This window comes from Mya arenaria, chromosome 16 (genome assembly GCF_026914265.1).
Source record: "Mya arenaria isolate MELC-2E11 chromosome 16, ASM2691426v1".
NCBI lineage: Eukaryota > Metazoa > Mollusca > Bivalvia > Myida > Myidae > Mya > Mya arenaria.
In genome coordinates, this window is record NC_069137.1 from 12,481,142 (window position 1) to 12,494,035 (window position 12,894).

Here is a 12,894-nt window from a genome sequence, read left to right on the forward strand (position 1 = left end):
AAATCTACATGCTGGTAGATATGCAGAAAGCATTTATATTGATACACGCACTTGTTTTTAAAGCAATTTTACATTCTGCCACAAAACGCACTATTTTGTGCCGCGTAGTTGGAAGTCAAGATTGTTCCTCACGCACCAACAAAGCTGCTGTGAATACCGAATTAAAGACAGACAACTACAATACATATGGTGGTTACTGCCTTCAAATAGTAACCGGAACAGGTCTCACTTACGTTTAAGCACATTAGCCAATTCCATCAATCGGTAATAATTGAGTATGCTGACTACTTTGTTATTTCATTTTACGTATGCATGTGTCAGGAGTATCGTTAAGGCCCTTACATTTTGCCTCTAAACATACTTAATAATTGATTGTTGGACTTGACTTTTCCCTGTGCTTTTCATTATATTAATAACTAAACATTGACCTAGTTCAGCATCAAAATTAACTTAAACTCATTTTGAAAAAGTGCACGCATTTGTATACACATATTAAATTAACACACTTACAAAAGTCTTTTGGCACTGGGAGGTGAAAACGGTCGTTCCAAACAGCTGTTTTCCTATAACGCTACATTCCTGCAGAGAAATTCCAAGTTAGTACTTTTTCATGCAATAACATGCATTATTTTAAAGGTCATTGCATGAATGTGATGAATATGAACTTTTTAATACATGAACACAGAATAAACAACACTGTGAACATCAATAAAGACTTAAGACAACCTTATTACACTCAGGGAAGCTGCCAACAATAACTGTCGCACAAATCAGGTCTCAATCCAGCATTATTACACGAAAAAGATTTTGTAAATCGTTACAAATAAACCGGTCATGTGACATGTGTATGAAAAACGTTTTTCCATCGCCAGGGAATAGCCGTCACGCACAACAAATTGTTATTTGAAAAAAGATGTATAACATCGTGTCATTAAATACTTGATATTTAAATTTCAAAAATGAAGCAAACATTTGAGCTTATAATATTAAGTTGATCAAAAGTTTAAAGAAATAGTGTATGCAATAATGATTATCAATTATTTGTTTCCGGACCAGACGGAATAGTCTTAACTTATTGTTCGCTCAATACCAGGGTCAGATATTCCAGCCCATATTTGTAAACTAGATTATACTATTGTATTTACCTCTCCCTTTCTACAAAAGTCTATATTGTGACACATGCCGGCTGGTACCGGATCATGGCAGCTGTAGCAGATAAGGCCCCTGTCGGCAGGGTATCCTAAAAATGTAATATCGAATTCAGTCCCCTTTTCAAATCTTACTATATATTAGATTGGTTAAAAAGGTTATAACATGCTTTGGTACTGGCCGGACTCAGATTTTACTCTTTTCTCAACAAAATACTTGCTAATCACAAATCGACACTATATATAAAAAAACTAGGTATGTTTATCAAGGATTATTAGGTTCCGCCTTGCAACGGTCAGTAAAATTGTAACACTACCTTTACCCTGACGTTGTTCTTAAACCCAAAACTACTCGATTTCGTTTCCCATATATCACAGACGGTTTAAATGTACCCAACACCGCTACCATGACTGCTTTAATCTTAGTACCCGGTTCATAACAGAAACACTTTTGGATCACATGGACTAAAGAAGGTCCTTGCTTAAAAACGATCGTCACTTCATTAAAACACGAATGTGGATACTGGCTTCAATCGAACACCGTTACACTAATGATCTGTGTCATGCCGGCAAAAAACTTACCCGTTTCAACAAAACGATTGATACAACGTATAACCATCTGTTTTGAAATCAATCGTCGGCTAACACTACAGAACTATGCTTCGTTGTATACCATAGGCGGTTTGGCAAGGACAATCTCTCAATCATAAAGTGATGACACAGTTTCATTGGTAGCGCAAGTCACCGTTGCGAAACAAATGCACAGACATTCTTACTAATGTTTTCCCGTTGAAAAAAAAATGTATTCTGGTTCAATTTCTATTTCAACTCGATTCTCCGTATGAGAAGACAATTTTAAACAGCTAATTAGTCCACTCGTTTGTGAAGACAACTAACAACTTTTGGTTATTGAAGACTTTTAATATGCAATTTGAAAAACAGAGGTGTCTCCACTGCCTCATGCATACTTATTTAAACTAAATTTGTCAGTCAAATTTCAAATGTTGTGTAACGGAAAAAGTATCATGGATGACGCAGATGATTTAAATATTCCCCAATTCACTAAAACCAATCGGTACGATGTGTACCAAACTCTCACACGGTTCACCGAAACAATCGATACAATGTGTATTGAAACCTTACCCGGTTCACCGAAACAATCGATACAACGTGTATTAAAACCTTAACCGGTTCACCGAAACAATCGATACAATGTGTATTGAAACCTTAACCGGTTCACCGAAACAATCGATACAATGTGTATTGAAATCTTACCCATTTCGCCGAAACAATCGATACAATGTGTATTAAAACCATAACCGGTTCACCGAAACAATCGATACAATGTGTATTGAAACCTTAACCGGTTCACCGAAACAATCGATACAATATGTATTGAAACCTTACCCGGTTCACCGAAACAATCGATACAACGTGTATTAAAACCTTAACCGGTTCACCAAAACAATCGATACAATGTGTATTAAAACCTTAACCGGTTCACCGAAACAATCGATTCAATGTGTATTGAAATCTTACCCGGTTCACCGAAACAATCGATACAATGTGTATTGAAATCTTACCCGGTTCACCGAAACAATATATACAATGTGTGCTGAAACCTTACCCGATTCACAGAAACAATCTATACAATGTGTGCTGAATTCTTACCCAGTTCACCGAAACAATATATACAATGTGTGCTGAAACCTTACCCGGTTCATCGAAACAATCTATACAATGTGTGCTGAAACCTTACCCGGTTCACCGAAACAATGTATACAATGTGTATTGAAACCTTACCCAGTTCACCGAAACAATGTATACAATGTGTGCTGAATCCTTATCCGGTGCACCGACACAATCGAAACAATGTGAATAGAAACCTTACCCGGTTCACCACACGCTTGATTGTTACATAAATTTGAATCGCAGCAGTGAGTACATCGGCTGAACTGGGAAGTTGAGGTAATATTGGTACAGGCCTGAAACAAATGTTGAATAAATACTTCGAAAAGTTGGCGCACTACTTTTCACTTTTTTAATTAAAATCCCCACTTGTCTAATTAAGTACTTATAGCTCACGCTTTATAAACTGGCAGACATTGTATAAAAGTGCTTTTATGACCGAAAGCAAGATACTCATAAAACAAACACACAATAGAAGAAGATGAATTTGAGTTTGGGAATGCCTTAATATATTGTTTTCAATTCCGACCTTGATCTTCGCTTTTAACATTTACCCAACTTAATAAATTTACTGGGCTAAATAAGTGTTTGTTTATTAAAGATATCTTTCGAAATATTGCGATTTGATAGGATCACAGTAAATGATGACTGAGATATAAAATTGCAACAGGCTAGGGTTGAAGGGGTGTGATAATGGAACTTGTAAATCGTGAGACTCTTTAGGCAGTACGTGTCTATTAATTTGAGTGGTACTTACATTTCCTGGTGAACAGCCTAATACATAGCGTGCTTCTCCTATATCGTTTACAGATCGCTCAGTGTAACATACCTGAAAAGAATCACCTTAAACGGAAACTAAACCATGAAAAATGACCACATAAAGTGATATATTTGAAAGCTTAAATGTATTTAACTTATGACAACAACAGTCTCAGTCGGGTTGAAAGCAAATACATGTGAGTTAGTTATGGTAATATTTAGCAAATCGGCGGAAACAACACGATTCCACATCTACGAACATACCTGGGTTGTCTTGTCCGATGAACAGATAATCTTTTCATAGCCATGTTATCATAGACAATCAGCAACAGTTGTACAATTGGTAAACCTACTTACGTCAGATTGTATATATTCAAACACTGTACGATTTGCAAGACTTCTAACTTCAAATTGCGGATAAGCTACGACCGTTGTAAACTAGATATTCCTTATGACGTCAAACAGCGGACATTAAAGGACAGCTGTCTAATTAGAAAACTTCCTAATTATGATTGCGGACAAGCTACGACCGTTGTACGATTAGCAAATCTAATAACGCCATACTGCTTACAGCCAGTGAATAGTAAATCAAGTCACTTCAAATTGTGGACATTTAACGACATTATCACAAACAGCAGACTAACGTATGCCTGACTGCGGTTATTAAGTAACAGCTAAATAATTAACAAACAAATACTTACGTACGCCCGTGTGCATTCACAAATGGTTGGACAAAAGTAGAGCATTATTGCAATTCAAGAACGGTTATGATACAAGTACGGCCATAATTGCCAAACGTACAACAACTTTTTAAAAAGTAGAACGTATTGCTTAAGAATATGGACATTTATTGGCTGCTGTACGGTTAGCAATAATACAATGAAAACTAAAGGGACAAGCCCAGTAATACATGTAGGTGATTCAAAACTTAACCCAGTTAAGAGGTACATAAAAATGGCGCAATCGACAATAAAATAGCGACATAAACACAAACCACACACAAATATATAAATAATTTTTACCGATGACTGATGAGACTACCGCCGAACGGTTACTGAAATACATGTTAACTCGAATACGAGTTGAACAAATGATAAGCCCGATGGTCATTCGGGCAAGTGGCGACATTTTTTTTTCACAATTGTTTATGTCAAACTACGGATATTCAGCGACGGAAACACAATAGGTAAATGTACGTACGTCAAAATTGCAGACATTCAACGTAAGTCATTTAATTAGCCAACCAGCAAAAGTCAAATTGCGGACATTCAAAGGCTGCCATTCAATAAGCAATTTTACGTACGTCAAACTGCGGACATTCAACAATGATCGTACAATAAGCAAACCAAAGTACGTCCAACTGCAGACTATAAACGATGGTTAGGACGTCAAACTTCGGACATTCAACAATGATCGTTCAATAACCAAACCAAAGTACGTCCAACTGCAGATTATTAACGATGGTTAGGAAGTCAACCTGCGGGCATTCAACAATGATCGTACAATAAGCAAACCAAAGTACGTCCAACTGCAGACTATTAACGATGGTTCGGACATCAACCTGTGGATATTCAACAATGATCGTATAATAAGCAAACCAAAGTACGTCCAACTGCAGACTATTAGTGATGGTTAGGACGTCAACCTGCGGGCAGTCAACAATGATCGTACAATAAGCAAACCAAAGTACGTCCAACTGCAGAGTATTAACGATGGTTCGGACGTCAACCTGCGGGCAGTCAACAATGATCGTACAATAAACAAACCAAAGTACGTCCAACTGCAGAGTATTAATGATGGTTAGGACGTCAACCTACGGACATTCAACAATGATCGTACAATAAGCAAACCAAAGTACGTCCAACTGCAGACTATTAGTGATGGTAAGGACGTCAACCTGCGGGCATTCAACAATGATCGTACAATAAGCAAACCAAAGTACGTCCAACTGCAGACTATTAGTGATGGTTAGGACGTCAACCTGCGGGCAGTCAACAATGATCGTACAATAAGCAAACCAAAGTACGTCCAACTGCAGACTATTAATGATGGCTAGGACGTCAAACTGCGGGCATTCAACAATGATCGTACAATAAGCAAACCAAAGTACGTCCAACTGCAGACTATTAACGATGGTTAGGACGTCAAACGGCGGACATTCAACAATGAACTTCCAAACATCAGACCGACTTGTGTCATGCTGCCGGTATACACAAATGGTTGGACAAATTGCAGAACGCCTTTCACCAAACTGGGATAAACTAACGATTAGCAAATCACATTACGTCGGATTGCAGACATTTAGCGTCGGTTATACGACTAGCAAAACTGCTTACATCAGAAAGCGAACAATAAGCGACGGTTGTACGATTAGCAAATCTTCCGACGTCGGATTGCAGACATTTAGCGACGGTTGTACTACATGTATTAGCAAATATTCTTACATCATTCGTACGTCATACTATGGACGTCCAACGACGATTGTAAAAATAGAAACCCAACTTACCTCAAACTGCGGACATTCAACGACGGTCGTACAATGTCTCGGCTGGGCAACATCGTTGCATTGCAGGCACAACAAACCTATATGTTGATATAGTTTTGTCTAACATGCATAGGTGAACACATAGTGATGTCATCGGCACAAATGACATACCTTGTATCCTAACAAGCGTTGTATACATGATTTTGTTTTCAAAGCGAAAATTGGCAACATAGTTTTACTGAGTTGATTTCTGAATCATATTATAATATATGATCACTAAATGCCAACGATTTTTCTATTACGCAATGAAAAACAACTTTAGGAAAACAAGAACAAATTTTAAAAAGGAAATGTACCTTCAGATCCGCCAACGAGAAGGCTTACTACTATAGCAAAGAAGAACATGACCTCTGTGTTCTGACGTAAGGCTTCTGTGAAGCGCCTAACAAATGTGGTTGCTTTATATTATCTATAATGTTCTAAATGTAATCCTCGGTCGATACCGTCGTTCGGTTGGGGCCATACTATAAGATTTTATGTTTAGCGAAGGGATCACATTTTAAAAACTAACAACCGCACATGACATTCTTTTTATTTTCCCTGATTACCAATAAAGCTATTTAATGCAAATTTTCTTTCCTATATGTAGATAGTTCAGTAGGTTGATTTTTCCTCGGTTTTGAGCACCCAAGACAAACGGCGAGATGACATTAAACATATAATTACTTCGGCCTTATCTTATCTTAGTTTCCGAATATATAACGTCGTGAGTTACAGACTTTGCTAAATGTCCAAATAGATAATGAAAATTTTAAAGTTCATCCAGACCAGGCCTGCACTAAATATAAGAATTGCGTAAAGGTTTTGCACCAAAATCACGAATATGCAATTATCTTGATAGGTTTAAAGATGCACTCTTACTCCCACATAAGATTTACCACATTTAAAACTATTGTTTTGATATTCCAAAAAGGATGAATATATGTCGAAAAAAATGGTTCTAATGAAGGATACCTATTTTAATTTGTAAGAATTGTGCATAAATCATGGTATTTCTATCTTATGAGACTATAGTAGATCACAGTAAATCTTTTAGCATTCACCAATCATTTTCTTGATATCAGTAACAAGTATTTTCCATAATTGCTTATATAGTAAGAAGTTAAAGGTTTAAAGGTCAAAATTACAGGGCATGCTATTGTCAAATTCTAGATTTTTTTCATTTATTTTTTTTCAAACATGTTACCCCATAAAGCGTATTTCTCAAAATATTATTATCAGTATATTATTAAACTGTACTATTATACCTATTCCATGCAGTAATTTTGGTTATTTTATTGTAAAAAAGGACACAATTGGTGACGAATTCCTGAAATTTTCACTTATATTTTACTTTTTTCAACATTTTACCCCCAAAATCACAATTGCCCCATGTGATTGTTCTATACTTTTAGTATGTTAAATATAATGCCTGAATCGACCAATGTGCATTTTTCCCCTTTATTTTTTTTATTTTCACTGGACTAATATTAAAACTTATAAGCCTTGTTCCATTTAAACATGCTTATTTCTATGAGGTTAAGCAAACGGTTATTTATCGTTTTTCAGTTTTATGTACCGTAATTTCAATATATAAAAAATATCAAACAAATCCATGTACATTATTTTAGTTATTTAGTGACTAATTGATACGTTCATATGCAGTTAGATGTTAAGGGAAATAATTTACATTTATAGGGCCGTATTTCAAAATATCTTCATTCGTGTGAAACGTAAACAAAAAAAAAAGGTTTCCGAGATAAAACACCTTCAACAAACTGCTGTTAAGATCCCTGTCAAATGCCCCCGCACCCATCACATCCTAGGTTAGGCCAATTCCACGCTGTTTTCGGCGTGAAAACAAAACCACCGCACTAACTTGGCATTGTGGCATCCCCGGTATATCCCCGGACCTGGGGGCCGCGTGGTTACAATTGACTTGTGCATCACTATTGGTGATTGAATTGTTTCAGATTTTTTGAAAGTGGTATCTTGGAGTTGCTGAAAGTGTATTAACTAAATTTAAACATTTAAAAAAAAAGAAAATCATTGCAGACATGAACTCTGTTAACGGGTCCCTTCAAGTAACAAAATGATACTTGTTCAATGAATCAATTATCAGATAATTAATGATAGTTTTCTGCGTTTTACATTGTTTTTATTTTGTCGACTAATCGGAAATCGACAACAATCGGAAAACGTTACAGTCGCTTTAAAAAACCGTTATCATACCGTTTATTGCCAAAAACTGTTTTTGAAATTGAGATCATTCAGAATACATTTCAATGGGTTCAGGTAGACGGATAATGCACCAGTCAATTGTAACCACGCCCCCATGTCCCTTGTTTACCGAGGATAGCCGGGGAAATGGTCCGTGTCTTAACCTTCCAGGTGGCCCTGCAGTGCCAGGTTGAATGCGGTGGTTTTGTCTTCGCGCCAATAATAGTGGGAAATGGGCTTTACCGAGGGTCAATGGGTAGTCCACCTAAATGGCCGTCAACCAGTCTTTTGACAATTTTTAGACTATGGCAGACTGGTGACGTCCACCATCCCAGCAAAAAGTAGCAAACGGGCCTTGCGCAGAGGATCCTTGCGGCCACAATTTTTAAATTATCTTTGTTATAAATTCAAATTTCTACGAAAATATCATTGCCTACTATCAAACACACATTTATTTATGTCATTATGCCAAAAAAACATGTTCAGATATCATAATGCACTTACATGCATCGATTGTATCCATTAATCTGTAAATCTAGGACAAATCTGACAGGTTGTGTACATGTATGAAACGGGGTAGAGGATTTCGAATATTTTGGTCGTTAATAGGCTCGGTTAAATAACACTATTAAAATGCAACCATTTCAATGCGCTGAACGCTAACGTGTTTGATGGGTCAAGTTGGGAGAAGTTCATGATGATGATGATGATGATGATGATGATGATTAGGTATCACCATTTTTGAACACTGTTGCGTTGCTCTGCACAATACATTGAAAAGGGAGGATAACTGTGACTGCGCACAGGGTTAACCATCATTGACGGATGGGTACAAATTTATTCGATAAAAATCAACATGTATATAAAATGGTGGACTGCTACGCTCATTTCGTGACCCAGAGTATATTTATGTGAAAATAACGACTCTAACGACAAATCCAACCCAGTTAAGATCACTGTTAGGTACATTTGTAACAATTATATCATTATTAATCAACATCGATGCATAATATTACTATATATTCTTTCGTCTAGTGTTAAATGGTAGAGAGTTGTAGCGTTACAGGGATACACTTGAAATGTCAAAATAATAAAAAAGTATCCCTGATCGCTCATTATTGTAGCTAGGTCAATGGGGTGCGGGGGCATTAAGCGAGGATTTTACCAGCGGTTCGTCCCCGCAGAGTGGGGATTTTACCTAGGCTTGGCTGGACCGAAAGTCAAAGTCCCCGCTATTCACCGGACCAGTGGAGGGGTGGGGGGTATAAGGGGGGGGGGGGGGTTGTTTACAATTGACTGATGCATAACTGGATATAATTCCATAATCTAAGGGAGATAATAAATATTTTAATAATCATTGTAATTGTTACACAACACTCATTATTTCAATAATAAACATAAAACTAACATTGTGAATTAAACAAATTAACGGAAGTTTTGAATCGGTGATATAGGGTCTTACATATACTGATTGATTTCCATTTTTTCACCAAATGCCCACGGGCTTAAAGTGTTATAAAAATACAACATATAATATACAGAGGACATGCTATGCCTCTTCACAACATACGTTGTTAAATGTTTTGGTATCGTCCTCAGTTGGTTGTTATAAGCGTTTTATATACAGACATGGTATCAGTGATACTGTACTAATAGGTGCCGTGATTAGTGCAAAGTATTTGCTTATGTTATTAACATGGCCGAAGACGTGTGCCCTTCAGAACTCCACGGCCATTTTTATCGAAAACAACCTCGATCAATGTCGGTACATCAGTTGAAGTAGTTAGTAAAATTTTGATTACATCATTAATTAAATATTGTGTTTTAGCTTGTATTTATTGATCTTAGTTTAAATTGATTGCCAGTGAAGTGACGTATGATTGCAAACATAATTGAGATTCCCAAGAGATAAGTCATTAAGTTTAACTGCTAAATTTAATTACTACGCGATCTTTTTGTAACAGACTTAGACATGCCCATATCTGAGTATGTAAACCGTCCAAATACATCCGAGGTTGTTTTCGATGAAAATGGTCTAAGAGTTCCGAATGGACGTGTGCACACGATTAAGTCCATTGTGGACAATATATCTATAGAAGTTTTTATGAGTCATTTTTTAGCCTTTCTGTAACAAGTGACCGGGCGATGCGCGGCTTCTATATATTCTCGTATGTCACGTTTATTATATGTACCTTTGACAAACAACCACAGACAAGTGACCAGACAATACGAGGCTTCCATTTATGAAACGTTTATTAAGTGTTCAGGTCTTTCTTATTAATTGATGATTTCATATTCACTGGTCAAGTAATTTGCCCGGGGTTAGCTGTATTTGCCTGAGCCCGAAAGGACAACTTGATATAGTACGTATACACGAATCATGTGAATGATGTTTTTAAACGTCATTGTTAAGGAGCTTATAGGCCATACATCTAGTTGTACAAGACAAATCCTGTAAATCTGGATGACCAACAGGTTGAGGTTTCTGAGTTCTCCCGAAGAGAGGACATCAGTTCTATCTCGGCCAGTCTACCACGGCTGTAAGTTCCATTTTCTGTGAAGCATGTATTTTAGTATTATATACAATTAACATATTTGAATATATGTTCATATGTGTTTGCCTTTGCCATAAAATGATTGTTTTGTAAATGTCCGAACACAAATTATGTCGATTGCCAATAAAATTTGAAATTTGAAACGTTAACCTCGTCTTACTCTGTTCATGTTGCAAGTTCATGCTGTTTATATTAATTGGTTTTCCGAATGCTTCTCTAAAACGTCCATATTAAGAACATTGAAACAATGTAACGGTCCGTCGTAGGCGAAGGATTAGTGTAACGGTCCGCTATAGGCGGCGGATGTGCGTTCATAATAACGTTCCGTTATAAAACGGAAGAACGTTCATAACGGATGTAAACTTGGTTGGTAATATGCAAGTTAGCAAAGCCCGTGCTCTGTGAGAATAGAGTATTAGTAAAAATAAAGCTGTCTCCCTTCAAGTTTTCGCAAAGTGGAATATACCCGTTTTACACACGTTAATAATGAACTCGTCAGCCAGTGGAGTATATAAGCGCATCGCTCAGCTGAAATATTCATTCTGTGTTTGACCGCCGTCGAGGTAACATCAAACAGTAAACCGGAAATAGTCTTTTGAAGGCAAATAATAAGAGTCTTGACATTCTGGCTGTAAACACAGAGCATTGCGATCTGTGTGATAAAAGGCACCAGGAACTTGACATCTATAAGGTTATCAAATATTCATTTCATGCTTTTTAGCGTGAATTATTTGTCCATCGGAAAACGAGAAGCTTTCTACAGCAAAGTATTGATTGGTCAGTCTTGCGAGATGAGTTCATGATATAGGTGTCAAGTTGTTATGTGTGGTCATTCTATCAGTCGACTTCAATATTTATGCAAAAACCTACAGAAACAAGCTCAGTAGCAAAATGTTTAAACAAAAACCCAGTTTAGTGGCACCGGGCAAACGCCAAAGACATAGAACACAAAATCAGACAAGAAACATAGAAACAGCACAAAACTCCACAAACAGCACAGTGCATATCGTTATTTTTTTTGGTATGGCACATGATGTCGTACTTGAATCATAAAATAAATGCGGCTTAACAATTACGATATGTTAGGGGTGAGAGTGGTCTGATGGTATAGGTATCCGCCTCTCACCCAGGAGGTTGTGGGTTAGATCCCCATCTCATGCCCTCTCAAAACAGAACACAGTACTGGTTTCTGTTCAGGAAACATACCCGGTAGTGATTCTAAAAGCTAAGCTTTCGTCACAATCGAGCTAAAATAAATTTGTATATGCTAATTACGATATTCTGTTAGCCGACACTTGGCAAATGAGTACAGCTTTACACATTGAACCATTTCTGTTTTTTCCTGGCCCTTCGGTGACACAGTTTAGGACTTCTGTAGCCAGTACTTATTTCAGTGCTTACGTGTTCTTGTTTTTACATATCTTACATGTGTTTTCTTTGTAGGCTGCTTGTCAAGACAAGACAAGACAAGACATTTATTTGTGATATAGGCCTCCAGCCCCTTACACAGTTATGCACAATATTACAAATATAAACACAGTACAGTGTTTTAAGTGAACATTTACACAAACATATATATATATACCAGGTGATAAATTGCCTTATAAATGCTACGTCGGAAGGCAATATTTTGATTTGAAAAAAGATTTTCAACAAAGACAACTTCACTATTTTTTACCATTTTAAATGAAACATATCGCAGTCTACGCCGCATACGGAGCCCCACCCTCGGTCTTTTACCAAAATTTGATTGCGAGTTTTGTTTCTTATAACACTTCGAAAAACCTTTTCACAATACGGCTGTCTGACGGAGCACTGACAAAACATTATTTTGGAAACAGGTTTGTCGAAGTGTTTGATTAAACTAAATGACCTCATCAAATTTCGGAAATAAAACAAATGCGGGGCTCTTTAAGCGGCATTGACTGCATTTTGTTCCATTTAAAATGATGTTGTATATGAAAAGTTTTCTTTAAGTCTTCATTTTAAGCTATATTTG

At 36.8% G+C, this 12,894-nt stretch overlaps 2 long non-coding RNA genes across 2 annotated transcripts; both read right to left on the minus strand.

The window, feature by feature from the left end:
* Positions 1–509: 509 nt before the first annotated feature.
* Positions 510–3,133, minus strand: LOC128221124 (uncharacterized). The gene is made up of 3 exons (XR_008258895.1): positions 3,040–3,133; positions 1,146–1,240; positions 510–579 (listed from the first exon to the last, which is right to left on the minus strand). It is a non-coding gene; the product is annotated as an uncharacterized LOC128221124 (long non-coding RNA).
* Positions 3,134–3,593: 460 nt separating this feature from the next.
* LOC128221125 (uncharacterized) lies at positions 3,594–6,505 on the minus strand. Its single transcript, XR_008258896.1, has 3 exons — positions 6,438–6,505; positions 6,103–6,179; positions 3,594–3,666 (listed from the first exon to the last, which is right to left on the minus strand). It is a non-coding gene; the product is annotated as an uncharacterized LOC128221125 (long non-coding RNA).
* Between the last annotated feature and the right edge of the window lie 6,389 nt (positions 6,506–12,894).